We start from the raw sequence: 12,364 nt of genomic DNA, 5'->3' as shown, positions 1-12,364 counted from the left end.
ACACACTTACAGCACTTACAGCATACATACATTCACTCACCACTGACACACACACACACACACACACACACACACATCAATCTACTCATATCCAGAGCTGATGCCCTGCAGCCCTCCCGTGAGACATCCCAAAATGAGATACAATGACCTGCATATTTTCCACACAAAAAAATGCTACACGTGCCCAGCAGTTCCAGTCTCCAGACAAATGGTGTGATATTGCATGGTGTGCCCTGGCAGACTGTTTGTGATGTTCAAAGCACAGCCTCGTGATTCAGGGTGAGGTTTATGATTCAATGAGCCATTCCTTGTTTCTTTGATTTGGTTTAGACTTCTCCCGTGGGAGTACAGTGTCCGACCTTCTTCTCTGGGTTACAGTGAGCTAGGCCGTCCTTAATAGTATCTGGTTAAGCACTCTGTGACCCGGTAAGCAATTTAGCTTTCAGTTCTCTGTCATTTTTCACCATTCATCCAAATCAGTCACGGTTACGACTTGAAACGATCCATCAGACAACCAAAAGAGAGATCCCTTCCCTGAAAGTTCCCACCGTGATTTTCAAAAACACAGGTCGATAGTCCTGTGGTTAACCAATCAAAATGTATAAGTCATGGGCTCAGCATTCGCCAGGCAAAAGAGTGACCATCCAATTTGTTATTACAGTAGTGCACTGTCCAAAAGCTAGCAGCTATGATGGTATTAGTGCCAATGGCATGGGCAGCTTGCACATCTATAAAAGCACAAATAATCAGCATATTCTGCCATCCAGACAATCCAGTCATTTTTAGGAAAGACCTTGAATATTTCAGGAAAACAATGGCAAACTATATTCTCCACGGCTGTGTTCTGTACGGCTTCATAGTAGAAGAGTCCAATTGCTAAAATGCCTGCAGTCCAGACCTGTCACATTGGGTGCATCATGGAATGAAAAACACACTTACCACCACAATTACGGCCATACGGTTGAGCACCTGAAATCCTATATCAGGCAAGAATGAGACAACATTTAATAAGTTCCAGCAACTAGACGTGGGTGTGTATGTATTCACAGGCTTATAGACCCTTTCAACTGCAGAAACAAACGTGCGCTAAGGCATTTCTGGAGTCACAGAAAACAAATGGTGACTTGGGGACAAACAAAAAATAAAAAAGACAAGGTTTATGTAAAGTCAACCACTAGATTCATTTTAATTTCAAAGTATCTGCATTGGTTCTGAACATTTCAACCGGAAATCCTCTAGGATCAGTAGGCCTATAGCCTATACACGGGTTTCCCGTTTACCAACAAAACTAGATGTGCGCGCAGCCGTGGGGCAGAAGACGCTTGGTGGCCGTCCACAACGTTATAAACTTAAAGGAGAATTCCGGTGTGATATTGACCTAAAGTGTATCGAAACATGATACCGAGTGTGAACGTACGTCTCATAGCCCATCTCGACTTGTCCCCTGCACTCCAAAATCTGGCGCTAGTTAGCCGATGCTACCAACATCTTTTTCAATAGTGGTGCTTCGGCATCGGGCTAGCCATGCAAATAAATCACTGTTTTACACCCATTTACGAGGCTCAATGTATCTCCACACTTCATTGGTAGACTTCCGAGGGCCCTGACATTTAAAACGAGACATTGAGAACTTTGAAAAAGCACTGGTAGTTTACTTACAAGACGATTTATACAGACAGTATCTTCACGAAGTTTAGCGTTTGCAGCCATCTTGAATTTAGTCACGATAAGTCGAGCAACGAGTAAGAATGAACAGCTATGATAAGGGATCAGATTCCAAAAATAATTCAGTGGAAATGCATGGATTCCAGTTTCTGCAAGTTCTCAATGTCTCTTTTTAAATGTCAGGGCCCTCGGAAGTCTACCAATGAAGTGTGGAGATACATCGAGCCTCGTAAATGGGTGTAAAACAGTGATTTATTTGCATGGCTAGCCCGATGCCGAAGCACCACTACTGAAAAAGTTGTTGGTAGCATCGGCTAACTAGCGCCAGATTTTGGAGTGCAGGGGACAAGTCGAGATGGGCTATGAGACATACGTTCACACTCGGTATCATGTTTCAATACACTTTAGGTCAATATCACACCGGAATTCTCCTTTAACCTCAATAGTCGGCTGCTGTAAGCTACAATCTGAATTTTTTGTATACCCCTGTTGTCTCAATGATATAATAACATCTCATTTCAGGCTATATTTCAGAGTTTGCTGTTCATTTGCATTATTAATATAACATCGTATTTTGTCAATTTTGGCGAAGACATGCATTCTGTTAGGGATAGTGAACATATTGAACATTCTCTAACCATTGTGATTTCGAATTGGTGCAGTTTTCAGCACAAAAACTCATTTTTTTTTCATGGAGAGCACTGATATGCTGTTCTATGGTGCTTTCTGCCTCTTAGTTGCGCACGCATGCATTTGTGACGTTGTATATATTTCAGTATATCTACTCATAGGCCTATACTAAGGCAATGATTGGATGGTGTTCAGTAAAGTAATGAGTGTTGGTACATTGAGGACTGAGTGTGAATAAGTGGTGAATAAGCGTGGCATTTTGATAGGTTGTGTTTGAAGAATGAAATCAGTTTACTTCCTGTTAGATTTTTGTGTGTGAGGTAGAAAATTGTCTGTGGTGTGGTATTTTGCAAAATGTGTTTTAGGAAATTGAAAACTGAGTCAAACACTGAGAATTAGTGTATAGTTTTACAGATTTGGTGTGGGGTTATGGCATTTGAAAGACATGTTTAGAAAAGTGTGTGACAAGCAAAGATTTAGTGTGTAAGCAGTAGAAAAAATGTAAAATGTAATGTAAAAAGCCTGCATACTAGGTTGCAGCGCCCCCTATGGATGGAATTGCATGAAGTCCTTTGTGCATTCAAAGACTGTGGCGGAGATTAAGCTCTCAAATGTCATTAACTCCGGACCTTCAGATCACAAGATATTGGCACAAAATTGTGTTGGCTGCTGCATTTTGATGAGCCATTTGACAGCCATTTTGTTAGTGAGCCAAAGGAAGCTTTATGACAAGTTAGCAAATGTGACCAACCTGTAGGCCTAGTTTGGATTCAGTGTCTTGCATAAGGATTCTTCATCATCAAGGTCAGTAGGGGCTGGGCTCAAACTAGCAGACTTCAACACCCCCACTACCTCAAAATAAATGTCAAGGAAAACTAAATGAACTTGACCAGTGCAGATAGCAAAAATAAAACATCAAGTTTTATTTTTAGAGCGCATTTAACATGTACATAGTGCAACCCAAAGCGCTCCACAAACAAGACACAACAAGGCAAAAAATGCTGGACGGAACGGCGTAGTCGCCAGCGTACCCGTGACACCAAGACAGACAACAAAACAAATAAACAAATAAAAAGTAAAGAAAGAAAATATATTTAAAAAGGGGGAAAAGTGATGTTAAAATTAGTCCAATTTCCAAACCAGCTGAAAATGTCCAAGGGCAATGATGATCCGTGAAAACTGCGCACAGAGCTGTGTCTTCACAACCGATGCAATGCCAACAAAGTTCTTTAGCAACTGACCAACCCGGTGAATTCACTGGCAGTCTGGAGATTAACGTTAACGTTAGGCCTTGTAGACTGCAGTCTGGAGCACAGTTAGGCCTTGTAGACTGCATCACTGGAAGCAGTCTAAAGTAGTGGGCCATCGTGTAAATCCGCAATTCGGTGGACTTTTAACAGCGACTGTTTGTTGCTCTGTGAGATTGCAGCTCTTCACCGTTAACGTTTGTCTGCAGTTGGCATGGCAGCTCGCAGGTCAGCAACAGCTCGGCGGCCACGGCAAATCTTTCGCAGAGTAGCTAGGTCCAGCTGTCCCGAGAGATCCCCTCGACCAGACAGTGAAGTGCAGCACCGCTCACAGATGGATGGAAGGATGTCCGATGCCCAGCTAGGGCAAAAGCTAGCCATAGCAAGCTCCCAATGGACAAACGTCAACTACATCAGCTGACTTAGAAGCAGTAAAAAGGACTAAGAGACTATCAAAAATAACGTAAATAAATAGGGGAAACATTTAACTAGACAAACCAATACAAAAAATAAACATGACATTACATAAAATTACATACCATAAAACTTCAAATAATAGCCGAGTCCCCTGTCTTTTTTTACCCTTAGAACCCGATTGACGCAAAGTGCGTCAAAAAACACACCCTTTCTTCTCTGTTAAATTGCTCTGGATCTGTCCATCGCAGCGAGATGAAACCTTTATTGCATGACAGAGCAGAAGTGGGGCTTTCCAAGGAGATTACACACTTGTCTGTACGATCAAGTATGGAAATAAAAAAATCATGAAATTAAATCAAATTGCATCATATTTACAGTCTATACTTCTCTGCGTTCACCTGCGCACCCATTACTCTCGTTTGAATTACTCGCGGACCCGTGATCGGATAGATTATGCCACGCATGTCAGATGAAAGAGGAGACTCAGAGCTATCATTTGATACCAAGTACATCCTTCTGGGTTATAAAACAAACGAAGCAAAATAATAACTTCATATAGCTGGACTTACCCCATGTTTTTGTCTGTTTTTGTGGCAAAGCATGTTTATAATCCAACGCTATCGTGTGTTTCTTTATGGCAAAGCATGTTCATAATCCGGTTTTGAGATCCTAGCAAATTCCTGCATGGCATCCAATTCAAGGCTCACATGCATCCCAATTTATTCAACAAAGAAACACCTTTTTTGCCTTTACTTTGTTCATGGCAATGCAGTAAAAAGTTTAGAATCATTATGAGTGCATAGGCTACACCATAGGCACGCAGGCTAACACACAACCTCGGGTCAAGTCAGGTCAGATCAGTTTGTGTCACAGATATGGAGCGCAAAAAAGGTCATTTTCCCTCACTAAATAAAAAATGGCATTTATTTCCGTAAATCACACACCACATATTTCTGTAAATTGCTCAGCCCCAGAGTATCCCTCCAAAATGGCAATTATATTGCCCGATTCAGGACAGCCCTACACACACATGAAATATACGTAGAGCTATGAGCTTGCTGTAGTGAGATAGGCCTACATGTCGAAATATAAGAATTTTTATAATACGCTTTATATATTTTAAAAATCAAAATAAAATCAATGCTAGTACTAATACATGACATGATCTGGATAGCCTGGACTCTGCTGAAAAAAACAATATATAATATGTGTGTGTGGCACTTACAATGACCAGAAAATCCTTATGAATAAAGGTAGTGAAAATGCCCTAAAAACAGCTTAGGGTTCTAAGGGTTAAACGCCTGGCGTGGCGTAAATAAATAGGGAAAACATTTAACTAGACAACCCAATACAAAAAATAAACATGACATTACATAAAATTACGAACATCACATACCGTAAAACTTCAAATAATAGCCGAGTCCCAAAGAGACGCCTGTCTCTTTTAAACGCCTGGCGTGGCTACAGGTTTGGGTTAAAGGCCGGTCTCCAGTAGAGGCCTGGTCGGTTTTTTAGTTTCGTGTTGTATTTAATCTTTTAAAAACCCGTCAGATCGTCTGTTTTAAGCCCAATTCACACCAAAGATTCACAATGACACGAAACTGTTACAGAAAGGTTAGGCTACACGGTGTGAATTAGATGTTGCACGTCATTGCAAGCCGTCGCAAAGCATTCATCATGTCTGGTCACAGTTGCAAGGTTTTAGAATGTTGCATCAAGTTGCTGGTTAATAGAATGTTGCAGCTCATCTCGTTGCGAATCTTGGGTGTGATTTGGGCTTAAGTATGGCGCAGACTGCGCACGTTATGATTAGATGGCAGTAAAGGACTGCGGTAGGGAAAAGCTAGAGTTCCAAATTGTATAACTTTTTTTCAATATGAACTATGCTTATATGTCCGACTTCGTCATCGTTCAATTCATCCCTTGTGTTTAAAATTTGCGGATAGGCCGATGGTAGCTTGTTTTTATGCTGGCAACAAAACCAAGGGTTTGCAAACGTTATTCCTTATTCTAAATGCCATGAAGATAAAGAGAAAGAAGTAAGAAAGGGTATTTACCTTGGACTAGGCTATATCAGAGCCCGTCTACGGATATTCTCTGGATACACCAATCCGCCGCGAACTTTATGGGCGCTGCCATCTTGCCTGTCGCCATTACTGCGTGCCTGCAGAGTGTGACGGTGTGACACTTGCCAGTGCCTTCTAATGGCTTTTCAATGAAAGCATCCTGTCAAGAGAATATCAAATAGGAGATCCTGCTCATGAAAAAATGTCAGGTGAAAGGGAACATTGGGTAGATGTCAGGCAGTGGCCAAAACTTACCAATGAAGGTAATTTATTGACAACATAATGTATTAAGACGTGTATTAATTAATGACAACATTAAGCCGAATGCTATCATTAGTAGCTGTGTTGCTAATATCACAAGCTTCAGAAGTTGCAAATAACTATTAGCCACGACCACTTGTAGCAGTTAAATACATGTTCTTACAGGTATTCAGGATTATTTTATTAATCGTATGTATTTCATCCACTTTTAACGCACATCTTGGTCCTCCACTTGACAAGGAACTCTGTGTAATCCATAAGCCTGTAAACATGGGCACTCAATGTGCAACAAAGGTTTGTGAATTTCACAAACGGTTTAATTCTAGGTCTGTATATTCTTACTGTTGTTAAAACAGCCGACCACACAACACGCTTTTCCTGGCATCACTGGACAGCATACGTACTAAATAAAAATTAAGAAAAAGAAGATTTCGCATCTACAGCTAACGTCTGCTACAGCCGCCTACAGGACCAACACATTACTTCGCTACTTCCTTAGCAGCAAGGCAACGCAGTAATGGCGGCGCTGCTTTACTTCCGTGTTTCGCCGGATTTGTGTATACTGAAATAGGTTAATGATGTAAAGTCAAGTGCGCTTCTATGGGACTGGTGTGTGCAGCGCACAGTTTTTATTGATAAGTCGGAGTGGCAAGTGCTGCGCATAGTTGCAGTGGAATGTGGCTGCCCAGGGCATTATAAAACTTCTCACTCTTAGACCTACTCATACACGGCGCTGAAATGGCGTATTTAGCTGTCTAAATTCGAATCATATGCTGGGGGAGAAATCGTCGGACATCCATGATTATTTTGTTATTCAGCACCCCTGGTCAAAAATATGTTCCCGTGCGCCTGGAAGTAGGCTATGATTTGAAATGTAGACTGTTGTCAAATTTGACAAATACAAAACGGGAGAAACTATATGGTTCATGCTCTCTCATGCTGTTTCATTCTTGCCGAAAAGGAGGCAGAATGAAACATTACGCACGTTCCACTTTTGCATAAATAATTCCTGAGCGGTTTTGGTCAGGGCTGATAATGCAACTATATTTGACAAAGGACCGATATAGGCTATTTGCTAGTGACAAAATATGAGCTTTCAGTGTGATACGATCTCTTTGTAAATTATGTTTAACTAAAACGTGTTTCATCTGTTCTGGCTATCCCCGCTATTTGGATACTGTATCTCAATGAACAACATCTCAACACTAAATGAATGATGATCCGTAATTGTCTTCAGATAGCCTAGTCATATAGGTAGACATTCAGTGTGTTTGAAATAATTAATTCGATAATATTTTTGTGTAAAGGGAATTAAAGGCCTTTCTCATATAGACGCCTGTCTCTAATACTAGCAATGCAGTTTGGCAATTTGGGAAAATAAAAGCCCGGGTTATTATTTGGAGTTTTACAGTAAAAACAAACAAAAACATGCTGTTCATTGACTTTAGTTCAGCATTCAACACGATAGTACCTCTCGCCTTGGTCACAAAGATGAAGGCCTTAGGACTGAACACCACCCTGTGTCTCTGGATATTTGACTTTCTCACCAACCGTTCACAAGTGGTTAGAGTGGGGGGTCTGACATCTGACACATTCACCATCAGCACTGGTGCTCCCCAAGGCTGTGTTTTGAGTCCACTGCTGTACAACATCTACACACATGACTGCAAAGCCAACAGTAGTCATACCTCGATCATCAAGTTTGCAGATGACACAGTGATCTTGGGCCTGATTAGTAACAACAATGAACAGCTCTACTTGGATCAGGTTGATGAGGTGGCACAGTGGTGTCAATCTAACAGCTTGACACTGAATGTCAATAAAACCAAAGAAATGGTAGTGGATTACAGAAGGCAGCAGCAGAACTACAGTTACACCCCACTAATGATCAGCGGGCAACCTGTAGAGAGAGTCACGAGTTTTAAATACCTTGGTGTCCACATTACTGAAGATTTAACATGGACTGTTAACACTCAATATGTTCTGAAGAAGTCCAGACAACGACTCTACTTCCTTCGTCAGCTAAGGAAATTCAAAGTTTCTACATCCATCATGAAGGCCTTCTACACTTCAGCGGTTGAGAGTGTTCTAACTGGTAGCATCATCACCTGGTATGGGAACTCCACAGTTAGAGATTGTAGTACTCTGCAGAGAGTAGTGCGCTCAGCTGAACGTACTATAAGAACTCAACTCCCTGCTCTACAAGATATCTATTCCAGAAGAGTACTCCTAAGAGCTCAAAAGATTCTGAAGGACTCTTCTCATCCTAACAATGGATTATTCCTACCGCTGAAATCAAGAAGACCCCTATGTAGTCACAAAGCCAGAACTGAGAGACTCAGGAGAAGTTTTTATCCCCAGGCCATCCGAACTCTGAACTCACACTATACGGACTTTGCACACATTCACTCCTCAGCACTCTCAAACATTTCCCAACCCTGAACTCACACTATACTGACTTTGCACTCATTCACTCCTCAGCACTCATGACCCCCCCCCCCCCCCTACATGACTTTTAGCACTTTTACATCCCTCTCCCTATGCTACAGACCTTTTATTTATTTTCTTATTTCATCACACGTCAAAACACACACACACACACACACACACACACACGCACACACATATCTGACTTTCTCCAACTTTTGCACATCTCCATAGAACTTTTTATTTATTATTTTTTATTTCTCCTCCATCTATCTACCCATCTCCTTGATTGCCTAGCCTCTCTGCCGTTTTATTTTTAAAAACGGAGGGGATATAGGCTATCAGTTTTTTCCTAATAGCCTACCCTACTACCTATCTCTTAGATTTCGCTAATGAGTGTTGTAGGCTAGGAGTTATTGACGGCACTAACTTTTACAAAAGACCAGAAAACAGTGTTAAGGCATTTGTGGAGAAGAAGGATGGTTCGTGTGTTTTCTACCTACACCTCATGGTAAGCTATTTCATTGCTCTGATTGGTTAGGTCAATGGAGCAGTATCAGACTCATATTCTGACTAGAATTGAGTATGACTACGTCAGGCTATAATAGATGTGTCTGGCCATAGGTTCTGGACAAGACATTTGTATTTATCTTGAATAGTTTTTCCTACAACATGGATTGTTATCACATTACTAATTCATGGTTACTAATTGCTTGTCAAGGTGAAAGGTAATAGTCTAAGGTAATCTGATCAATCATGACTACACACACACGCACACACACACACACACACACACACACACACACACACACACATTCATATCTTATTCCTGATGGCGTCATTCATAACAGGAACTCTTTTACCTCCCATGCCAATACCATTCCCTGTCCACTGATGTAAGCTGCCTGGTTCATCAGTGTATTATACCTTCGGTACTGTTCAGGGGGGCTCCATTCTCTAAAATATCAACTCAATAACACTGCAAGGATGAAGCACATTTAGGTCAGAAAAATGGTCTATCTGAACTTCAAATCTGTAAACAGCATGGGGGACAGGCAATCAGGGGAGACATCAGGATTAGAATGAATTGCTACATGCAGGTAATACAATAGGAACGTCTAGTTTTTATGTCCATAAGTTCTCATTAGCCTATGAAATGGTAAGATTTTCAAACCAATGGGAGAGGTTTAAAAGCATGATTAAAGGAACGTTCATGAAAAGTGTCTGGAAAATCTCTTGCTGTTTTTTTTTTTAAACAGCAGGTTATTTCTACACTTCAAAAGTGTTTCCATTGGATGACAAAAGACAATGGTTTTGCTAGCGGATTATGTTTTTATATGAGATGTTTGATGTTGTGGAGGTTATCATATAAAGTAGGCTGGAGTGATGAGTTATTAGAATGGTGAATGGGCCTTTCAAATGTTCTCGTTCATATGGATGAGGTTAGCGTATGCGTACAACACACAATAATACCACCCTTCGCTACTGATCCAAATCAGTGAAACATTTGATGTTCTGCTCTAATCAAAGATGTCTGGGCCTTTGTAGCACATGCATCTCTGTGCCCTGTAATATGGTGCCCTTTACCGTCTAACACAGACCGTCTGCAAAGATGATGAAAGGTACAACTGTGAAACACACATAGCAGTGAGAGCAAGCTTTCTGGTGTTAACACAAAGTTGGTTACTGTAAGTATTGAAATCCATGTCTTAATCTTTGAGAATAATAATTCTCAATGTCACTTTTCAATAATCATAGTATTTCACAATATAATAATACTTTTCAGCCTCTTATCTGAACATAGTTATTCGCCAGGTGGCTGATTTGAAATCCAAGAAGCCTCTTTGCGAAAAACATGGATTATGTCTTCAGAAGATTTGTTTAGGTGTGTTTGAGCCACATAATGAGTGTGAAATACCTTCATTCGTGATAACAAATGGGAGACAGTCTGCTGATAACATATAGATGGTCGTGATTATACAACTAATCAGAAACATCAGTGAGTCCTGGCATCCATGACAATGAGGAGACTCATGTAGCATTTTGACAAAGCAGGTGTCAAAACAGTGTGGTGTTTTCATTAATATGCAAGTAATACCTTATATCCCAAGAGTTACCTGTCAGAATAACCAGTCAGAGTCATTCCATGTGGCACGCAGATACTAATTACAGGATATCCACCAGCAATGGAAATGTTCATGAAATGAAACAGGAGCATGCTGGCACTTGGTAGTGTGCAAGTTGGGATAAAAAGCAGCGTGAACTGAATTTCAACGAGGGCACGGAAATAATGGTAAGAATAGTAAAAGCCTATGGTACTGGCTTGAGTGACTCGTTTAATAATAATGCATTTTTAGAGAGAAGTCAAAGATTTCCTATCCAGATAGAAAATGACATGATTATTGCATGCTGACTGTCTTCTTGGTTTAGTTTATAGCACTTTATGGTACATTAAAGACAAAACCTGAAAAACAGTGTTTTGTGAAGCTTTAGGTGTAGCTTTAGGTGTAAGCTTTTAAGTTAGCAAAGATGCTTGAAGACACACAACCCAATGCAACATATTAATTGGTATGCCTCTGCCTGCCATACCTCATATACCCTGGACATAACTCAACCTTGACCTTTGATTCCATGGCATTGAGCCCTTCATCATCTCAACGTAGCATTTATGATGAGAAAATATGTGCACAAAGTTGAAATCCCCAAACATAGATTGAAAATTTTTAACAGAGTTGCTTAAGCAATATTGCATGCAACGTTGACCTTTGATATTATGACCTCAAGTACATAATCAGTTCATTGAGCCCTTAGTAGTTAGCATGCCAGCTTTTATTAGGATCCCTTGACCTGCCCAGATGCACAGCATGGACGCACACAATGCTTAGACAGATGACCAAACAGTACGCCTCCCCCTCCTAATTGATAAAGAACTGGGGAGCACTCCGACCATAGGAACTCACAAACTCAGAGGGGGGCTTTCTGAAGTCATACCTGGCACAAAGCCAAGTGCTCCATTTTTATTTGCAAAACAATGAAGCAAGACCATGTTTGAAGTCTTAAGTTTTTTTGGCAGGAATTGAGTCGGCTGCTCAGACCATTTTGCTCCACCACTGCATCACTGATGGGCTTTTAGGAGTCCATTTTTACAGACTTCCTGATTTGTCTTGTAGAGCGCCCGAAAAGAGTCATAATTTGTATGGTGTGTAGGTGTGTACGCAGGTGGGGTTGAGGTACAGTAGGTGTTAGCCTCTAATTATGAGTTTATGAGTGTATTGCAGTGAGAATCCTTGTTGGTAGACAACACACTCCTGCTGGACATCTGAATTTCCCCTGTAGGGATGAATAAAAGTATCTATCTACCTATCAAATTTCAACTCTGTTATTTACCAGGGTGCCATCTCAATTTTTACCCTTCACATTGGGTGCACCCATCCACCCATTTTAGGATGTGCCTTGTACAGAGTGGTTGGCTGTTGAGCAATCCATTTTGAAACATTTTAATTAGACGAGCAACAGGGGACAGTCTCTGGCTCATTCTAGTGGGGATTCGTCCACAACTGGATGATTAAACTTGGAGAAAGTGTGGCTAGAATTCACATCAGCCCTTCCGCCAGAGTTGCCAAGCTGGGGCGAGTCCCATGAGCAGTCAAG

This window comes from Alosa sapidissima, chromosome 4 (assembly GCF_018492685.1).
Source record: "Alosa sapidissima isolate fAloSap1 chromosome 4, fAloSap1.pri, whole genome shotgun sequence".
In the NCBI taxonomy this organism is placed as follows: Eukaryota; Metazoa; Chordata; class Actinopteri; order Clupeiformes; family Clupeidae; genus Alosa; species Alosa sapidissima.
Note: the sequence above shows the minus strand (reverse complement) of the source record.